We start from the raw sequence: 22,112 nt of genomic DNA, 5'->3' as shown, positions 1-22,112 counted from the left end.
AGTGGGTGACCCTTGGCTTCCGGGGCGCCGGCGCCCCTTCCCCCGGGATCCCCACGGACCGAGCGTCCCAGCCTGCGCCTGCTCTCTGCGCTCCGCGTTGACCGAGATTAGTTTTTTGACCAGTGAGTACGAAGAAACCAGAAAGAGGCTAGGAAACTGACAGATACAGGCTTTAAAGTGAGTGTAATGCGGAACTATGGTATACAAATTGTACAAAGAAGAACGGGAACACGAGAGGAGGAGACGTTAAAATGTGGTGATATCTGTGGGTTACAGTTGCTGGGTTAGGAAGTAGAGGGAGTGAGACGGAAAAGAAAGTTGGGTGTTTGAATTTCTGAATTACGGGAGCTTGCAGCTGTTGGTAATGATAAAATCTGCAGTAGGGTCCTGAGAGTGGGTGCTTGAGGTAAGGTGGAGGGTAAAATCACTAAAGATGGGGTACAGGACATGCTGGGCTTGATGATCATCTGTGTAAATATCGAAATCACCTGGGATTGTGACACAACTGTTGTAATGAGTGGTGGTAAACTAGGAGCCGGAGTACTGAAGAATGCTTGTTTTGAGGGTTAGTATATGAGAGAAATAAGAAGAGGTGCTGTAAATCTGATGAAATAAAATACAAAATAGGATTAGAGAAAATGATGTGAGAATGATCTAGAAACGGCAATGAGAAAGATGGGTATTACCTACTTCATTCACCCCCCCTAGGCTGGTTCTGTGAAGGCTGTGAGAGACAGCATCCAGCAGTTGTGCATGGTAATTCTGAAGATGAAGACCTGGGGTTCTTTGAATTTTTGTGGTGCCAGACATAAACTGGATAAAAACAAAAGTACACTGCTCCTGGTGGATTCAATGTGGACTGACTGTTAAGAGGTAGGGAGAGTGGGCGTTTTTCCAGGAGAGGGCAAAGTTCTGGAATTCTCTTGACTTCTCCTTTTGAAAGTGGGGAGAATAGAGAAGGAACATTTATATTCCAAGAGCACCCCAACTCCCTTTTGGCCCATGCTAATGGGGGTATACTGTATAAATTTCAAATTTTCTGTATCTTATATTTTGACATCTTCTTTCCATGTCTTGGCTATTGTAAATAATGCTGCAATGAATATGGGGGTACATATATCTTTTCAAGTTAGTGTTTTTAGTTTCTTTGGGTAAATAGCCAGAAGTGGAATTGCTGGATCATATGGTAGTTCTTTCTTTTATTTTTCTTTTAAATTTTATTTATTTATTTATTTATGGCTGTGTTGGGTCTTCGTTTCTGTGCGAGGGCTTTCTCTAGTTGTGGCAAGTGGGGGCCACTCTTCATCGCAGTGTGCGGGCCTCTCACAATCGCGGCCTCTCTTGTTGCGGAGCACAGGCTCCAGACACACAGGCTCAGTAATTGTGGCTCACGGGCCCAGCTGCTCCGCGGCATGTGGGATCTTCCCAGACCAGGGCTCGAACCCGTGTCCCCTGCATTGGCAGGCAGACTCTCAACCACTGTGCCACCAGGGAAGCCCCCCATATGGTAGTTCTGTTTTTCATTTTTTGAGAAACTTTCACACTGTTTTCCACAGCGGCTGTGTTAATTTGCATTCCCACCAACAGGGCATAATGGTTACTTTTACTCCACATCCTACCCAATACTTGTCATTTCTCGTCTTTTTGATGATAGCCATTTTGGCAGGTGTCGAGGTGTTAGCTCATTGTAGTTTTGATTTGCATTTCCCTGATGATTAGTGATGTTGAACATTTTTTCATGTACCTGTTGGCCATCTGTCTGTCTTCTTTGGAAAAATGTGTACTCAGCTCTTCAGCCCATTTTTTAATCATATTGTTTGCTTTTTTGTTACTGAGTTGTATGAATTCATTATATATTTTGCATATTAGTCCCTTATCATATACATGATTTGCAAATATTTTCTTCCATTTTGTAGGTTGCCTTCTTATTTTGTTGATGGTTTCTTTTGCTGTGTAGAAGCTTTTTAATTTGATGTAGTTCCACTTGTTTATTTTTGCTTTTGTTGCTTTTGCTTTTGGTGTCAAATCCAGAAATTATCACTAAGTCCTATATCGAGGAGGTTGCCACCTGTGTTTCCTTCTAGGAGTTTTGTGGTTTTAGGTCTTATGGTCAAGACTTTAATCTCTTTTGAGTTAACTTTTGTGTATGGATAACAGTCCATTTTCGTCATTTTGGATGTGGTTGTCCAGTTTCCCAGCACCATTAATTGAAGAGACTGTAACTTTCCCCACTGTATATTCATAACTCCTTTGTCATAAATTAATTGGTCATATATTTGTGGGCTCATTTCTGGGCTCTATACTATAACATTGATTTATGTTTCTGTTTCTATGCTAATACTATACTGTTTTGATTACTACAGCTTTATAATATATTTTTAAATCAAGTTGTGATTCCTCTAGCTATTTTTTTTTTTCTTTCTTGAGATTGTTTTGACTATTTGGGGTCTTTTGTAGTTTCATACAATTTTTTAAATTGTTTGTTCTATTTCTTTGGAAAATGCCAGTGGGATTTTGATAGGGATTGCATTGGATCTATAGATTGCTTTGGGTACTGTGGACATTTTAATGATATTAACTCTTCTAATTCATAAACATGGAATATCTTTTTTTAAAAATTTATGTCTTTTTCAGTTTCTTTCATTAGTGTCTTATAATTTTCCATGTATAGGTTTTCCACTTCCTTGGTTAAAATATTTTTAGATATTTTATTCTTTTTGATAAAATTGTAAATGAGATTGTTTTCTTAATTTATTTTTCAGACTTTTTTCTTATTAGTGTATAGAAATACAACATATTTCTCTGTAATGATTTTATATCCTACAACTTTAATGAATTTGATTATTCTAACAGTTTTTTAATGGAGTCTTTAGGGTTTATTATATATAATATCATGCCATCTGCAAATAGTGACAGTTTTACTTTTTCCTTTTTTATTTGGATGTCTTTTATTTCTTTCTTTACCAAATTGCTCTGGCTAGGAATTCCAATACTATGTTGCATAAAAATGGTGAGAGTAGTCTTCCTTGTCTTCTTCCTGATTTTAGAGGGCTTCAGCTTTTCACTGTCGAGTATGATGTTAGCTGTGAGCTTGTCATATATGGTCTTTATTATGCTGAGGTACATTCCTTCTATACCCACTTTGTTGAGAGTTTTTATCATAAATGGATGTTGAATTTTCTCCATTGCTTTTTCTGCATCTATTGAGATGTTCATATGATTTTTGCCCTCCATTTTGTTAATGTGAGTTTCTGGAATAATCCCACTTGATCATGTTGTATCATCCTTTTAATGTATTGTTGAATTTGGTTTGCTAATATTTTGTTGACAAATTCTGCATCTATATTCATCAGAGATACTGGCCTGTAATTTTCTTTTTTGTAGTGTCTTTGTCTGGTTTTGGTATCACAGAAATGATGGCCTTGTTGAACAAATTTGGGAGTGTTCCATCCTCTTCAATTTTTTGGAATAGTTTGAGAAGGATAGGTATTAGCTCTTCTTTATATGTTTGGTAGAATTCCCCTGTCATGCTGTCCTGTCCTGGTCCTGATTAGTTTTGGTATGTTGTATTTTTATTTTAATTTGTCTCAAGGTATATATATATATATATATATATATATTTTAAATTTAGATCATTTTAATTATTGTTTTGCAATCCAGATATCTTTTTTTTTTTAAACATCTTTATTGAAGTATAATTGCCTTACAATGGTGTGTTAGCTTCTGCTTTATAACAAAGTGAATCAGTTATACATATACAATATGTTCCCATTTCTCTTCCCTCTTGCATCTCCCTCCCTCCCACCCTCCCCATCCCACCCCTCTAGATGGTCACAAAGCACCGAGCTGATCTCCCTGTGCTATGCGGCTGCTTCCCACTAGCTACCTATTTTACATTTGGTAGTGTATATATGTCCATGACACTCTCTTACCCTGTCACATCTCACCCCACCCCCTCCCCATATCCTCAAGTCCATTCTCTAGTAGGTCTGTGTCTTTATTCCCGTCTTGCCACTAGGTTCTTCATGGCCTTTTTTTTTTTTTTTTTCCCCTTAGATTCCGTATATATGTGTTAGCATACTGTATTTGTTTTTCTCTTTCTGACTTACTTCACTCTGTATGACAGACTCTAACTCCATCCACCTCACTACAAATAACTCAATTTCGTTTCTTTTTATGGCTGAGTAATATTCCATTGTATATATGTGCGACATCTTCTTTATCCACTCATCTGTCGATGCACATTTAGGTTGCTTCCATGTCCTGGCTATTGTAAATAGAGCTGCAATGAACATTTTGGTACATGACTCTTTTTGACCTATGGTTTTCTCAGGGTATATGCCCAGTAGTGGGATTGCTGGGTCGTATGGTAGTTCTATTTGTAGTTTTTTAAGGAACCTCCATACTGTTCTCCATAGTGGCTGTATCAATTTACATTCCCACCAACAGTGCAAGAGTGTTCCGTTTCCTCCACACCCTCTCCAGCATTTATTGTTTCTAGATTTTTTGATGATGGCCATTCTGACCGGTGTGAGATGATATCTCATTGTAGTTTTGATTTGCATTTCTCTAATGATTAATGATGTTGAGCATTCTTTCATGTGTCTGTAGGCCATCTGTATATCTTCTTTGGAGAAATGTCTATTTAGATCTTCTGCCCATTTTTGGATTGGGTTGTTCGTTTTTTTGTTATTGAGCTGCATGAGCTGCTTGTAAATCTTGGAGATTAATCCTTTGTCAGTTGCTTCATTTGCAAATATTTTCTCCCATTCTGAGGGTTGTCTTTTGGTCTTGTTTATGGTTTCCTTTGCTGTGCAAAAGCTTTTAAGTTTCATTAGGTCCCATTTGTTTATTTGTGCTCTTATTTCCATTTCTCTGGGAGCTGTGTCAAAAAGAATCTTGCTGTGATGTATGTCATAGAGTGTTCTGCCTATGTTTTCCTCTAAGAGTTTGATAGTGTCTGCCCTTACACTTAGGTCTTTAATCCATTTTGAGTTTATTTTTGTGCATGGTGTCAGGGAGTGTTCTAATTTCATACTTTTACATGTTCCTGTCCAATTTTCCCAGCACCACTTATTGAAGAGGCTGTCTTTTCTCCACTGTATATGCTTGCCTCCTTTATCAAAGATAAGGTGACCATATGTGTGTGGGTTTATCTCTGGGCTTTCTATCCTGTTCCATTGATCTATATTTCTGTTTTTGTGCCAGTACCAAACTGTCTTGATTACTGAAGCTTTGTAATATAGTCTGAAGTCAGGGAGCCTGATTCCCCCAGCTCCATTTTTCGTTCTCAAGATGGCTTTGGCTATTCGGGGTCTTTTGTGTTTCCATACAAATTGTGAAATTTTTTGTTCTAGTTCTGTGAAAAATGCCAGTGGTAGTTTGATAGGGATTGCATTGAATCTGTAGATTGCTTTGGGGAGTAGAGTCATTTTCACAATGTTGATTCTTCCAATCCAGGAACATGGTATATCTCTCCATCTATGTGTATCATCTTTAATTTCTTTCACCAGTGTCTTATAATTTTCTGCATACAGGTCTTTTGTCTCCTTAGGTAGGTTTATTCCTAGATATTTTATTCTTTTTGTTGCAATGGTAAATGGGAGTGTTTTCTTAATTTCACTTTCAGATTTTTCGTCATTAGTGTATAGAAATGCAAGAGATTTCTGTGCATTAATTTTGTATCCTGCTACTTTACCAAATTCATTGATTAGCTCTAGGAGTTTTCTGGTAGCATCTTTAGGATTCTCTATGTATAGTATCATGTCATCTGCAAATAGTGACAGCTTTACTTCTTCTTTTCCGATTTGGATTCCTTTTATTTCTTTGTCTTCTCTGATTGCTGTGGCTAACACTTCCAAAACTATGTTGAATAATAGTGGTGAGAGTGGGCAACCTTGTCTTGTTCCTGATCTTAGTGGAAATGGTTTCAGTTTTTCACCATTGAGGACAATGTTGGCTGTGGGTTTGTCATATATGGCCTTTATTATGCTGAGGAAAGTTCCCTCTATGCCTACTTTCTGCAGGGCTTTTATCATAAATGGGTGTTGAATTTTGTCGAAAGCTTTCTCTGCATCTATTGAGATGATCATATGGCTTTTCTCCTTCAATTTGTTAATATGGTGTATCACATTGATTGATTTGCGTATATTGAAGAATCCTTGCATTCCTGGGATAAACCCCACTTGATCATGGTGTATGATCCTTTTAATGTGCTGTTGGATTCTGTTTGCTAGTATTTTGTTGAGGATTTTTGCATCTATGTTCATCAGTGATATTGGCCTGTAGTTTTCTTTCTTTGTGACATCTTTGTCTGGTTTTGGTATCAGGGTGATGGTGGCCTCGTAGAATGAGTTTGGGAGTGTTCCTCCCTCTGCAATATTTTGGAAGAGTTTGAGAAGGATAGGTGTTAGCTCTTCTCTAAATGTTTGATAGAATTCGCCTGTGAAGCCATCTGGTCCTGGGCTTTTGTTTGTTGGAAGGTTTTTAATCACAGTTTCAATTTCAGTGCTTGTGATTGGTCTGTTCATATTTTCTATTTCTTCCTGGTTCAGTCTCGGCAGTTTGTGCATTTCTAAGAATCTGTCCATTTCTTCCAGGTTGTCCATTTTATTGGCATCGAGTTGCTTGTAGTAATCTCTCATGATCTTTTGTATTTCTGCAGTGTCAGTGGTTACTTCTCCTTTTTCATTTCTAATTCTATTGATCTGAGTCTTCTCCCTTTTTCTCTTGATGAGTCTGGCTAATGGTTTATCAATTTTGTTTATCTTCTCAAAGAACCAGCTTTTAGTTTCATTGATTTTTGCTATTGTTTCCTTCATTTCTTTTTCATTTATTTCTGACCTGATCTTTATAATTTCTTTCCTTCTGCTGGCTTTGGGGTTTTTTTGTTCTTCTTTCTCTAATTGCTTTAGGTGCAAGGTTAGGTTGTTTATTCGAGATGTTTCCTGTTTCTTGAGGTAGGCTTGTATTGCTATAAACTTCCCTCTTAGCACTGCTTTTGCTGCGTCCCATAGGTTTTGGGTCGTCGTGTCTCCATTGTCATTTGTTTCTAGGTATTTTTTGATTTCCCCTTTGATTTCTTCAGTAATCACTTCGTTATTAAGTAATGTATTGTGTAGCCTCCATGTGTTTGTATTTTTTACAGATCTTTTCCTGTAATTGATATCTAGTCTCATAGCGTTGTGGTCGGAAAAGATACTTGATACGATTTCAATTTTCTTAAATTTACCAAGGCTTGATTTGTGACCCAAGATATGATCTATCCTGGAGAATGTTTCAAGGTATATTTTGATACCTCTTTTGATTTCTTCTTTGATCCATTGATTGTTCACTACCATGTTATTTAATCTCCACATATTTGTCAATTCTTCAGTTTTCTTGTAATTAATTTCTAGTTAAATGTCATTGAGGTCAGAAGAAATAACTTGATATGATTTTCACCTTCTTAAATATATTAAAACTTGTTTTCTGTCCTAAAATATATGAAATGACCTGGAGAATGTTCCATGTGCACTTGAAAAGAATGTGTATTCTATTGCTTTTAGATGAATGTTCTGTGTGTCTGTTAGGTCTATCTGACCTAATGTATCTTCTAAGGCCAATGTTTCTTTATTGGTTTCTGTCTGGATAATTTATCCATTGATGAAAGTTGATTATTAAAGTCCTCTACTATTATAGTATTGCTTTCTCTTTAGTATTTCTCTCTTTAGGTCTGTTAATATTTGCTTTATATATATAGGTTCTCCTGTGTTGAATTCATAAATATTTACAAATTTTATATTCTCTTGTTGGACTGACCCCTTTATCATTACATAATGACCTTCTTTGTCTCTTATCACAGTCTTTGTGTGAAAGTCTATTTTGTCTGATACATGTATAGCTACCCCAGCTGTTTTTTGGTTTCCATTTGCATGGAATATCTTTTTCCATTCCTTCACTTTCAGTCCATCTGTGTCCTTACTTCTGAAGTGAGTCTCTTGTAGACAGCATATGGATGGGTCTTTTTTTAAAAAATTCATTCAGCTACTTTATATCCTTTCATTGGAGAAATAGTCCATTTACAGTTAAGGTAATTACTCACAGGTATCGATATGTAGTCATTGCCATTTTGTTGTTTTCTGGCTCTTTCATAGTTCCTTTATTTCTTCTCTTACTCCCTTCCTTTTTGATTTGATGATTTTCTGTCATGGTATTCTTAGATTCCTTTCTCTTTATTTTTTGTGTATATACTATAGATTTTTGCTTTGTGATTACCATGAGGCTTACATGAAACAACTTATATTTATAACAAGCTATTTTAAGTTGATAACAACTTAATTTTGAGCACATTCTATAGGTCTACATTTTCACTCCCCTTCTAAATTTTGTAATTTTATGTTTTTGATGACACAATTTACATATATTTATCTTATGTATCCATTAAAAATTATTGTAGTTATAGTTATTTTTACTACATTTTTCTTTTAATCTTCATACTAACTTTATTACTGATTAACCCAGCACCTTTACAACATTAGATTATTCTGCATTTTACTATATATTTATCTTTTCCAGTGAGAATTATACCTTTATATGTTTTCTTGTTACTAATTAATACTCTTTTGTTTTATTTTTTAAAAATTCCCTTTAACATTTCTTCTAAGGCTGATCTAGTGGTGATAAACTCCTTTAAGTTTTGCTTCTGTTGAAAACTCTATCTCTCCTTCAATTCTGAATGGCAACTTTGCTGGGTAGAGTATCCTTGGTTGGCAGTTTGTTTGGTAGAGTATCCTTGGTTGGTTGGCAGTTTGTTTGTTTTTCTTTTGTGTCAGCACTTTGAATATGTTGTTCCCCTCACTTCTGACCTGCAAAGTTTCTGCTGAAAATTCTGCTAATTGTCTTATGGAGGTTCCCTTGTACAGAGTACATAACAAGCTGTCTTTCTTGCTGCTTTTAAGATTCTCTCTTTGTCTTTAACTTTTGGCACTCTAATTATAATGTGTCTTGGTGTAAGTCTCTTCTATATTTTTAAACAAAATGTTTATAATGTGATGTTTTGATTTATCATTTTTGATATGATCTATTGACTTCGAAAAATGTTTTCCACAAACCTTTATTTAACGTGGGACGAGTAAAGCCTGACTACTTCAAATTTCATATTTTTACATAAAAACTGCACCAAAATTAAAACCTTTTGCTCTTTTAAAGACACTGTCAATAAAACGAAAATGAATGCTACAATATGGGAAAATGATTGCACAACTACTGACAACGACTTTTCTTTTCCTTGCAATTAAGACAAATCACCTGATTAAAAATAGACAAAAGATGAACAGACTCTTCACTGGGAAAGATATACAAATAGTAAAGAAGCACAAGAAAAGATGCTCAAAATCATCAATCATGAGAAAAATGCACAATAAAATCATAATGAGATACTACTGCACATCCACTAGAATGGCTATATTAAAAATACAGACACTACACATGTTGGTGAGGATACAGATAAACTGCAGCCCCACCTATTTCTGGTGGACCACTTTAAAAAATGGTTTGATAATTTCTTATAAATTTGAGCATGCATTTATGATATGAATCTGGAAACCCAAGAGAAATGTATCTACTCAAACAGAAAATATATATCTATATAAACATGTGTGAATATTCATAATAGCAGCTTGATTCATAATAGTTAAAAACTGGAAAGAACCCAAACATCCATAAACTGGCAAATAACTTTAAAAAAAATGATATATCCATATAGTCTACAGTACTCAATAATTAGAGGAATGAACTATTGATCTAGATCAACAACATGGATGTGTGAATATCAAACATTACATTTAAGTTTACAAAGCCAGACGTACATGGTATATACTTTATGATTCCATTTATATGAATTTGTAAAAGAGATAAAACCATAGTGACAGACAGCTAATCAATGCTTTCTCAGGGATGAGGTTGGGGAGGTAAATTTTTGGGTTATAGAAGTGTTCTATATTATAGCTATTGTTATAATTACATGACTGCATGCATCTGTCAATACTTTCAAATCATACATGTAAAATTGGTGAACTTTATTATGTATAAGTTATAATCTCAAGCTAATTAAAAATATTAGTGACAGGATAGAATATATGATAAGTCATGATGGGATGATTTTTATCCATGTGGAAAAGTACAATTTTCCTATATCATACCATATTCAAAAATGAATTTTAGGTAGATTAAAGAGGAAGGGATAAATGCATTGGGGAAAATAATCCAGAAAACTTTTATTTCATGCCTAAAGTTTTAATGAAAGAATTGGAGAGCAAAGTGAAAGTGAGAGTGAAAGAAATGTGATGATAAACGATATGAAGAAAATATGAAGGGCTTCCCTGGTGGCACAGTGGTTAAGAATCTGCCTGCCAATGCAGGGGACACGGGTTTGAGCCCTGGTCCGGGAAGATCCCACGTGCTGTGGAGCAACTAAGCCCGTGTGCCACAACTACTGAGCCTGCACTCTAGCGCCAGCGAGCCACAACTACTGAAGCCCATGCACCTAGAGCCTGTGCTCTGCAAGAAGAGAAGCCACTACAGTGAGAAGCCCGTGCACCACAACTAGAGAAAGCCCACGTATGGCAACAAAGACCCAATGCAGCTAAAAATAAATAAATAAAATAAATATATTTATTAAAAAAAAATATGAAAAACACATCAGTCATTATTAGTGTCGATTAAATAGATGCATATTATATCTTACACATTAGTTATTTTAAACTACATAATAAATCTACATAATAAGAATTTTAAAATGGAATGAAAAGAGGCAAAAGTGCAAGCAGGTAGAAATTTTGAAAACAACAGTAATAATTGTTAAGCATAGGAACATCCACAGCCAAAAATAATTATTAGTAATTTATTCTAGAAGATTAATCCTTCTTGAACCACAATAAATATTTATGGAGTCCTATCCTACTATAAGTAACTACAGTTTTCAGCAGATATCTGAGGCAAAATAAATTTGCTAGGACAAATCGTATTTTTTATCAGTGGCCAGAACAATATTTGCAGTAAGACATCACACTTTCTTTCATGGACAAATGGTATCTATGGTCCCTCCTTTTGAATCTGGGAAGGGGCTTGAGACTGCGCCAAACCAAAGAGTATCATGGAAGCCCAACTATGTAAATTTGAAGGCAAAGTCATATCAAGGACACAGCTTTCCTTTGGCCACTCTTGGAACACATGCTTTGAAGCCTGAGTGTCCATGTGACAAGTCCAACTACCTTGAAAATACTATGTTGGAAAATCACATAGAAATAAAGAGAGATGCCCAAGGACTCCTGGCCATTCTGGTGCTCGGCCAAGACTTCTTAGCAGAAGCATCCCAGCCAAGGCACTGGCATACAGGCGCCAAGCTTCCACAGCTCATACAAAGTGGACTAGAATCAAGTTGGTCCTGCTGAAGCACCAGCCCAGACACCAGATCTGTGAACAAAATAATTGTTGTTTTACACCACTAAGTTTAAGGGTTTTGTATGCAGCATTAGATATGCAGAACATTTGTCTAAAAATATAAGGTGGATAGAAAATGTAAAAGGAAACACAGTTATCAAGTGGGGAAAGACAGTAAGTTTGTTTTTAATATGACTTTCATGAAGGAGTGGACATTTCACGTCTGTGTCTTCAGACAATATCTAGAAGGCAGAACAGCAGCTTAGAAAAAAGATCTGAAGGGGTTGTAGGTTTGGAAGGCGTTAGCTCAAAAGTGATGTCTCTGATGGAGGTATATATGCAGCACCTTCGTGTTTCCAAGAGTCTGATCACTCCTGATTCAGGGTATCTGGGGTAGGAAATCAAACAGAATCCTCATGGTGTTTTGTGTTTTTTATTGTTGTTGTTTTAATTTCCCATCAACATATACCTACTTATTCAAGTTCATGCTATCAACATCAATTCCTATTATTTCTGTCAATTTTATTTAGTCTCTGTAACTTCAGGATGATTATAAGTTAAAGGTTAAATTGGAACTTGGAGTGACTAAACTGATTCTTTTTTTACTTGTACAGAAATGGAAGTTGTTTAATACAACTCTTTTTTAAAATTTAATTTAAAAAATGTAGTCCAACGAGTAATTGCTGAAGACCTCCTAAATTAAGCGTCACCATGAAAGTTCAAGTATTCATGAAGACTAGAAAGATGCTGCCCTAAAGGATATAAATATCTACTAAGGAAGGTAAGATATTTCAACATTGAAAAACACACATATTTAAATAAATAAAATGTGGAACAGAGTATGCTAAGTGTCACAGTAACGCAGAAATTCAAAGTGATCATATCTGGTTGTAGAGTCAATGCAGGAGGCTTTTCCATGGTATTGGCTTATCAATATTGACACACTGTTCATTAACCAGGAGAACATTTTGAACAGAGTAAACCTTTTAGATAGAACATTTTAAATATAGCTTGTGTGCACTCATAAACTTGAAGAAGCACAGAGCAGAACTGGAGACACTGTGTAGTTGAATTTGCTTTTCATAAGTACATACATTCCAAGGTAAGACTATTGGATTTTATCTTCTGAGAAAATTGCTTTTGATGGTCTGAGGACAGAATTGGCATGATAAAAACTGTATTTCAGCAACTTATGCCTTTATATTAAGAATAAATCAATCTGAAATCTAGAACATAAATTCAGGAGTAAGATACGTATTTTTTGTGGATATAAATAGTATATGATATACTTCTGGTTTAAGATGGTAAAGATTTCTTGTCATCTCCTAATTAGAACCAGTAACAATAAGAACAATAAGCAGAAATAATGTTTAAAAAAAAAAAACCAAACCAAACAAAACAAGTGAACAAACTCCATTTTAACCAAAATTGAGAAGCGCCAAAACCTGCACCCTCAATACATGAATGAAAGTACCAGACTTTGGCCAGATTCAGCAGGGAACTAGATTTTTGAAACGACGATGCATAAACTGAGGAGTAAAACCAAATATTTTGAACAAATAGATCACAGTGTAGGAGCTGGTTGTAGAAACCTCCTGAACTTTGACAATACTTAGGTTAGAGTAGAAGCTGGAAATTATGCAAGCATTCCATCTCTGCAAAAGCTTGCCTTTACTGAGACAAGTTAGATGAGAAACTATGGATTGCAACTTGCTGCTGCCGATATTTGTCAGCTGAAGTTAAATAAAATTTAATTATCTTACATACATACACACACACCCTTATCCTGGGGAGTGTTTTTAACTCTCTAGCCTATATTCACTCTTCTCATCATAGTGATGCCCTGGTGTGTGTGTGTGTGTGTGTGTGTATGTTTCATTTGTAGTCTCCTTGGTCCAGGTAAAGCTAATTCCATCCTTGACTTTATAGCTGAGAATGAAAGTCTAGCCTCCCCCCACCACCCCTATCTCCCAGATATTGTTATTTGTTTAGGAATGAACCTATCAACCAACAAAATCAATTAGACTGAACTTCAAACTTCCAGAAGTGAAAGCTTTCCTTTTTAAATTTTGTGTGAGTTTCCCATGTCATTTAGGATTTTGTGATTTCTCTGTATCAGGTAGTCTCTTAAAAAAATAAGGTCTCTTTTTCTCTTATAATTTCTAGAGCATAAGACAAAGCAAGTTCAGTGCTAGTGCCATAATTAAAAACCATCATAAAACATCTGATAAATGATTAATATCAAAATATATAAAGAACTCATACAACTCAATAGCAAAAAGCCAAACAATATGATTAAACAATGGACAGAAGATCTGAAAAGAAGTTTTTCCAGTGAAGACATACAGATGATCAACAGACACATGAAAAGATGTTCAACATCATTAATCATCAGGGAAATTCAAATCAAAATCCCAATGAGAGGGCTTCCCTGGTGGCGCAGTGGTTGAGAATCTGCCTGCTAATGCAGGAGACACGGGTTCGAGCCCTGGTCTGGGAAGATCCCACATGCCACGGAGCAGCTGGGCCCGTGAGCCACAGCTGCTGAGCCTGCGCGTCTGGAGCCTGTGCCCCGCAACGGGAGGGGCCGCGATAGTGAAAGGCCCGCGCACCGCGATGAAGAGCGGTCCCCGCACCGCGATGAAGAGTGGCCCCCACTTGCCGCAACTAGAGAAAGCCCTCGCACGAACCGAAGACCCAGCACAGCCAAAAATAAATAAATAAATAAATAAATAAATAAAATTAAAAAAAAAAAATTGCTTTAAAAAAAAAAAAAAAAAAAAATCCCAATGAGATATCACCTCACACTTTTTAGAATGGCTATTATCAAAAAGACAAGAAATAAGTGTTGGTGAGGATGTGGAGAAAAGGGAACACTTTTGCACTGTTGATGGGAATGCAAATTGTTACAGCCACTATGGAAAACAGTATGGAGGTTCCAGAAAAAAATGAAAACAGAACTACCGTATGATCCAGCAATTTTACTTCTGGGTATTTATCTGAAGAAAACGAAAACACTAACTCAAAAAGATATATGCACCCCCATGTTCATTGCATCATTGTTTACAAGAGCCAAGACATGGAAACAACTTAAGTGTCCATTGATGGATGAGTGGATAAAGAGAATGTGAAAATATGTATGTATGGAGAGAGAGAGAGAGAATGGTTCAACCATAAAAAAGAATGAAATCTTGCCATTTGTGACAACATAGATGGACCTTGATGGCATTATGAAATAAGTTAGACAGACAAATACTGTATGATCTCACTTATATGTGAAATCTAAAACAAAAAAGCTCATAGATACAGAGAATATACTGATGGTTGCCAGAGGTAGGGGTGGGGTGGAGGGGAGGGGCAGAATGGATGAAGGGGGTCAACAAATACAAACCTCCAGTTATAAAATAAATAAGTCATGGGGATATAAGGCACAGTACTGTAACTATATTAATGCTGTAGTGCATATTTGGAAGTTGCTAAGAGAGTAAATCTTAAAAGTTCTCATTATGGGAAAAAAATGCGATTACATATGGTGATGGATTTATTGCAGTGATCATTTCACCATATATACAAATATCAAATCATTGTGTTGTACACCTGAAACTAATATAATATTATAAGTCCATTATACCTCAGTTTAAAAAAAAGGCATCAGAGACTTGGGCTGTGTCCAGGTCCATTCTCTGTTCTCCCCATTATGTGGCTCTTATGGTCACAGAATGGCTGCTCCATCTGGAGGCAGAATAAAGTGGAAAGGGCAAGGAACCCAGACTTGGGTCAGCTCACACTATTTAATTGTTTCAGGAAAATAGTATCATTCCTGGATTACATGCAATAGAGATCTTTCATTTCAAGGACAGGCTGATGGTCACCCCTCACTGTTACACAGCCTGGGAACATGGATATCACGTAACTGGACACACTGCAGTTCTAAACCAAACTATGCTTCTATTAGTAAAGAAGAAAGAGAAAATAGATATTGAATAGTTACTGCATTGTCTGCCAAATTTGGTGAGAGGAGTATTAAAGTCTAGAACTCCTGGAAATGGATGAAGCCAAGAAGAAAACAGGGTAGCCAAAAGTCTTCCAACTCCAACCAAGTTCTGATGCCTCTGTTTGAAATTCTGACTCCTGTGTGCTGGCCAGCTCTGCCTTGGAATTTTCAGACTCTAGATAAGAGGAATTCAGATAATCCCTTAATACAGTTTGAGTTTATGTGTGCATCTGTTTCCTTGAAATTGAAAAGGTCCAAACACACCAAGCAGACCCACTGTGAGCCTTCTAGCTATCCCAGAGTTGCATCCTGCCACAGTGGAGATGCTCATGAGAAAATGACAAGAGTTAAAGTTTAAGGTGCCTAATTCTTAATCTGTCCATCACCCTAACTCAATACTCCACTTCCTTCTTTACACTAAACATTAAACTTTTGCAAAGAACTTGTCTAGGTAGAAGGTTTTGGATTCATAAAAAGAAATATAATGGGCCTTGGCAAAAGATAACTGAAAATAAAATGTGAGAAATTTGTGAACATATAGAAACATGATAAAAAGATTATAGCCTGAAGTAGGTGAGATTTGGAGTACACATTTTACTGTTATATCAAGTAAATTGAAGTAAATACCAATGAAACATCTCAGTGAAACAAGATAGCACAGTGAAATACAAGAATTAGAGGAAAAGGGAGACAATGCAAAGAAATGAAAAGTTATGTGGCAGAATTAATATATTTATACATTTACCTATAAAGGAGAAAAATGTCATTACAGAAATAAAAGTTACATTGGAAGCAAATAAAAATATATCCTCTTAAAATAGGGAGACAGAGGAGAGAATTAAGAAAACTAAGCCAAGTGAAATGTAAAAATGTGTAGTTTTGAAAGAAAATAATAACTGCATGATGGAAAAAATGGTCTAATGTACACATTATTGCTGACCCTTATAAAGAAAGCCAAACAATTGGAATACGATACACAAAAGCAGAAACTAATGGAAAAGTTTTGCAAAGAGACAATTTAAGAAAACTTGCATAAAATAACTGAAAACTTGACGCTACAAGCTAAAACCAGGTCAGTTAACACAATTGTACTTCAAGAAAACAATAAATAATCCTAAGGCATTCAGGGGGAAAATTCAATTTGTCTATAAGCTGGAATAAATAAGGCTGGCTTCAGGACCCAGTTGTAACAACATAAAAATCAGAAAGGGAAGTAGCATTGTTTCAAAATCATCAGGAAAGTGAAGTGTAATTCAAGAATTTTAGATCAAGTACAATCTTAATCAAGCATGAAGGCAACAGAGAAATTTGTAAATTCAGGAAACATGATGCTAATAAACCAGTTTAGACACAAGCTTTAGCAAAGAGATGAGTGGGGCACTTGATAAAATTAGTGAATTTTAAAATCTTTGTAAAAACCAATTTAACTACACTGGAAATTAAGGTGACAGAATGTGGAAGGAGAAAATTGTGAAACATAGTGGTGATATGTAAATAATAGTACAAACCAAAGCAATCCAGAAGTTTTAGGGATAATGGAATGAGGGCCTAGAGGCTGTGGAGGAGGTAGAGGGAACACAGAGAATATGCAGGCATCTTAACACAGTGGTTAAGCATAGTTCTGGTGTCAGACTTTTTCATGCTGAAAGCCTTGGCTCTGCTTCTTGTCAGCTGTGTGACCGCGGTTTGACCCCCATGCTGCTGCTTCACATCTGCATGAAGTTGTGTCACAGGGTTTCAACCACATACGGTCATAGCAGCATTAGACTAAAATGAGTCAGTATTTGCAGAATACTTAGATCAGTGCTTGGCACATTTTATCCCCTGGAAAAGTAGCCTTTAACTAAAAATACAGGATGATGCTTAAGAGTTCGATCTTTAAGACTGTCCGGGTTCAAATCTGAGGTCGAAGTCCAGTTCTTTAGAAAGAGAGTCTAAAATTTCAATTTGATCTTCTCTTACCCTCTTGGAGTCTTTGAAAGGGAAATAAACTTAAAGTCCCCCAACAATATGAATATACTATTCCTCCCCAATTTGGAATAAGGGAAGTGCCTACAGTAATTCTTTCTTAAACTGCATGTATGTATAAAGGCTTTCTGGTTTAGTGATACAGAGATCTTTGCCCTGTGTTACCTTGAAAGCCCTCCTTCCAACCCATTTACAATGTTCAGTGTATCATTCAAGGTCATATAACATTCTCCTGGATGTACTATACTTTATTTTACCAAGACCCTGTTTTGAGACCTTCAGTCTTTATTTGTCGTTTTAAAGAAAAAGAACCTTGTAATGGAATCTTAAGTCCATTCTTATTTCTTTTGAATAAATTCTTAGAAGTAGAATTGTCTCAAAGGGATTATTTTATTGTTGATAATTATTTTAAAAATATTATTCATAAAAGTTATAGTAACTTTTGTTTACCTTAACACTGAGAGTTTCTGTCTATACCTCTGCCAACAACCAATATCAGCATTAGTGTTTAAGTTGAATCATTACTCAATTTTGCATATCATATGTTAATTTTGAGACCATATAAAATGTGTGTTAAGGCATAAGAGTTGAGAACTAGAATCTTTTACATTCAAATCCCACACTTGCCAATTTCTGGCAATGTGCTTATATGCAAGTTAACGTTACTGAGACTCAAGTTTCTTCATCAGTGAAAATAGGAAAATTACAGTGCCTTGCTGTATTTTTAGAGTCTCATTGATATATTGCATGTAAGGTTGCTGGTACATGGTATATGATTCATAATTTGTACCTAATGTAAATATATCCTAATGTATATGTATTAGTGATATATATTTGTAGGTAAAGAGCATCTTCATGTTCTTTGTACTTTTTATTAAAGTGTGTGTCATAATCCTCCTCTCTCTCTCTCTCTTTTTTTTTTTTTTTTTTTTTTTAGTGAAGGACTGTTAAATGCAAATTGACATCCAGGAGACTGGCCCGCTACCTGACAGCTTTCAGTTTGCTGTGACTATTCTTGTCTGGTGCCTCCCAGAAAGGCTGCTTTGGAAAACCACTGATTCTCAAATAATGGCTGTCATTTCTACATCTGCGCCTAGTCTGACCCTTTTTCACAGGCCGCAATCCCTGCTTCCTTCCTATAATTCTGCTTACCCCATGAGGGCAACTATGAATGTGGCCTTGCTGTCTTCCTTCTATCTGGTCCCATCTGTACTGTATCTAATGGAAATTAATCCACATTCCTAGCAGGTGTATGTTATTATTTCCAAGTTTGCACTTCAGATGCAGGTGTCTCTCTTCCAGGATTGGTTCATGATGAACTTATATTCATGTTCATACCTTACCCAAAGTTAATCCAGGAAAGGTATTCAGACAATCAATGTTTATAAATATTGGTTTTGTCAACTTATTTATGTCTTTTCCTCCCCAGGGAAACAATTAATTTGGCATGAATTCTTCAGATGTTTTTGGCTAGCTTCCAGATGTTTAAAAACAGACAAAATTTGCAAAAGCATGTTTAATTGTTTAATTTCATGTCATGTTTGAACCCACTTACATGTCCTCCGTTTAACTGAACACTATTGAATGTAAATATTTTATTACTTTTGTTTTTCTTTAACAGAACTAGGAAAGAATGTTGCCTTGTTAGAGATTTAGTTCTCCATCCAAAACTACCTCCAACTGAGGGAACAGTACACTATGAAACACCACGTGGTTTCTAACAAGTTGTCAATTAAGATCTGTTACTCTGTATTTGTGTGATGAGTGGGAGGCAACTGTACTAAAACCTTATTCAAATATCACAATTATTATATAAGAAATATAAATTACATCTACTTATGTCTGTTTATATCTTCTACTGTTTTAGCAACTAGATATGCTTTATATAAAAGGGAAAAAATCTTAAAATGTAAGAAAAATATAAAATCTAAGCTTTGGAGAAATAGTTATATAGAAACAAATTTCCTTTGCATCTCTAAAAGCCTAAACTGGTCTCAGAGTCCTTTTCAAATCAACTGTTTGTCAAAGCCAATTCTTTATCATAATCCATCTATATCAGGATGGAATAAGCAAAACCTATGGTCTACCAGTACAAAACTGTTACCCAATATTTTTGGTTATTTTTTATTCCAGCCTGGGCCTATAAAAACACTAAAAAGGAAGGTTTACTAAAATATAGTCTGGCATTATTTTTAGTTCCTGTTAGCTTGACCTTTGTGAGCTTGAAGAATCCCATCCTCCATCCATCCTCCAAATCCCTTGAATTATAAGCAAATGCTCCTCTTTTGGTTGGTTGTTACTAAATCAATTGAAACACTTTACAGTATTGCTGCATATAATTTGGTGTATGGACCAATTGCAGTGGTATTACCTAGGAGTTTTTATTTTTCTAAAGATTTTTTTGATGTGGACCATTTTTAAAGTCTTTATTGAATTTATTACAATATTGCTTCTGTTTTATGTTCTGGTTTTTTGGCCGCAAGGCATGTGGGATCTTGGTTCCCCAACCAGGGATCGACCCCACACCCCCTGCATTGGAAGGCGAGGTCTTAACTACTGGACCGCCTAAACATGCAGAATTTAAGTCTACATATCAGACTTAACTGAGTCAAAATACACATGTATTTATTTATTTTTGGCCATCCTAAGAAGTGTGTGGTGGTATCTCATTATTGTTTTTCCTTGACTATTTTTTATTTATAAATATTTGCTGATTGAGTATTAAATTGCATTTTAGATTACATATAAACTTGAATAATTTTTCAAATGTTTAATGGCCCTTTGTATTTTTCTGCTTTGTATTTTTCCTTCTGTCTCATTTTCTTAAAACACACATTGTTGCATTTATGCGCTACTGCTATGGGTATCCTTTTTTTTCCTTTTAAAACCCACCACCTGCCCTGGGTGCCAGCGCAACAGCAAGGGTTAAGTCCCAGCGTAACCTGAATGGGGACGTGCTGGGCCTGATTATGGAGGAAAGACACTCCACCAGAAGAGCTACTTGCATTGGAGCATATACTGGTAGGTGTCAAGAGAGTACCCCTGGCATTGGATTATTATTATTTTTAAAAATTTCTCCCATCCCCACACTCTGTCTCTGGAGTCTACCAATCTGTTCTCTGTATCTATGAGCTTGTTTTGTTTTGTTTTTTTAAGATTCCACATGTAAAAGAAATGATATGGTATTTGTCTTTATCTGACTTATTTCACTTAGTAAAATGCCCATGAGGTCCATCCATGTTGTCACAAATAGCAGGATTTGATTTTTTTATGGCTGAATAATACTACATTGTCTATATATATACCACAATTTCTTTATCCATTCATCCATTGATGGACACTTAGGTTGTTTCCATATCTTAGCTATTGTAAATAATGCTACAATGAACACGGGGAAGCATATATCTTTTTGAGTTAGTGTTTTTGTTTTCCTCAGATAAATACCCAGGAGTGGAATTGCTGAATCATATGGTATAATAGTTCTAATTTTAGTTGTTTGAGGAGCCGCCATACTTTTTTCATAGTGGCTGCACCAATTTATATTCCCACCAACAGTGCACCAGGGTTTCCTTTTCTCCACATCCTTGCCAATACATACTTCTTGACTTTTTGATAGTAGCTGTTTTAACTGGTGTGAATTGATATTGTAGTTTTGATTTTCATTTCCCTGATAATTAATGATGTTGAGCATCTTTTCATAACTTATTGACCATCTGTTTGTCTTCTTTGGAAAAACGTCTTCAGATATTATGCCCATTTTTTTTTAAATTAATTAATTAATTAATTAATTTTTGGCTGTGTTGGGTCTTCGTTTCTGTGCGAGGGCTTTCTCTAGTTGCGGCAAGCGGGGGCCACTCTTCATCGCAGTACGTGGATTATGCCCATTTTTTAATTGAATTGTTTGGTTTTTTGCTGTTGAGTTGTAAGAGTTTCTTTTACAGACAAACCTTGTTTATTGCATGTTGCTTTACTGTGCTTTGCAGATATTGTATTTTTTACAAATTGAAGGTTTGTGGCAACCTTGCATTGTCAGATGATGGTTAGAATTTTTTACCAATAAAGTATTTTTTAATTAAGATATTTGCATTGCTTTTTTATACATAATGCTATTGCACACTTAATAAACTACAGTATAGTACAAACATAACTTTTATATGCATCAGGAAAGGAAACCATCGAATGAAACAGCAACCTACTGAATGGGAGAAAATATTTGCAAATCATGTGTCTGATAAGGGACTAATATCCAAAATATACAGGCCTACCTCAGAGATATTGCAGGTTCATTTCCAGGCCACCACAATAAAGCAAATATTGCAATAAAGTGAGTCACATGAATTTAATTGAACACGTACGCATGGGTTTATTTCTGGGCTGTGTATTCTGTCCTATTGATCTGTGTGTCTGTTTTTATGCCAGTGCCATACTGTTTTAATTACTATAGTGTTGTAATATAGTTTGAAATCAGGGCATGTGATCCGTCCAGCTTTGTTCTTTCTCAAGATTGCTTTGACTATTCAGGGTTTTGGTGGTTCCATACAAAGTTGATGGAGATTACACTGAATCTGTAGTTTACTTTGGGTAGTATGGACATTTTAACAATGTTAATTCATCCAATCCATGAGCATGAAATATCTTTCCATTAATTTGTATCTTCTTCAGTTTCTTTAATATCTTATTGTTTTAAATATACAGGTCTTTTACCTCCTGGTTAAATTTATTAGTAGGT

At 35.7% G+C, this 22,112-nt stretch overlaps 1 long non-coding RNA gene across 1 annotated transcript; it reads left to right on the top strand.

Moving 5' to 3' along the window:
* The first annotated feature begins 714 nt into the window (after positions 1–714).
* Positions 715–21,333, top strand: LOC130708124 (uncharacterized). The gene is made up of 3 exons (XR_009008198.1): positions 715–873; positions 12,036–12,202; positions 18,321–21,333. It is a non-coding gene; the product is annotated as an uncharacterized LOC130708124 (long non-coding RNA).
* Positions 21,334–22,112: the final 779 nt, after the last annotated feature.

Source organism: Balaenoptera acutorostrata, chromosome 4, assembly GCF_949987535.1.
Source record: "Balaenoptera acutorostrata chromosome 4, mBalAcu1.1, whole genome shotgun sequence".
Taxonomy (NCBI): Eukaryota; Metazoa; Chordata; class Mammalia; order Artiodactyla; family Balaenopteridae; genus Balaenoptera; species Balaenoptera acutorostrata.
Note: the sequence above shows the minus strand (reverse complement) of the source record. Positions and strands in the feature narration are given on the sequence as shown.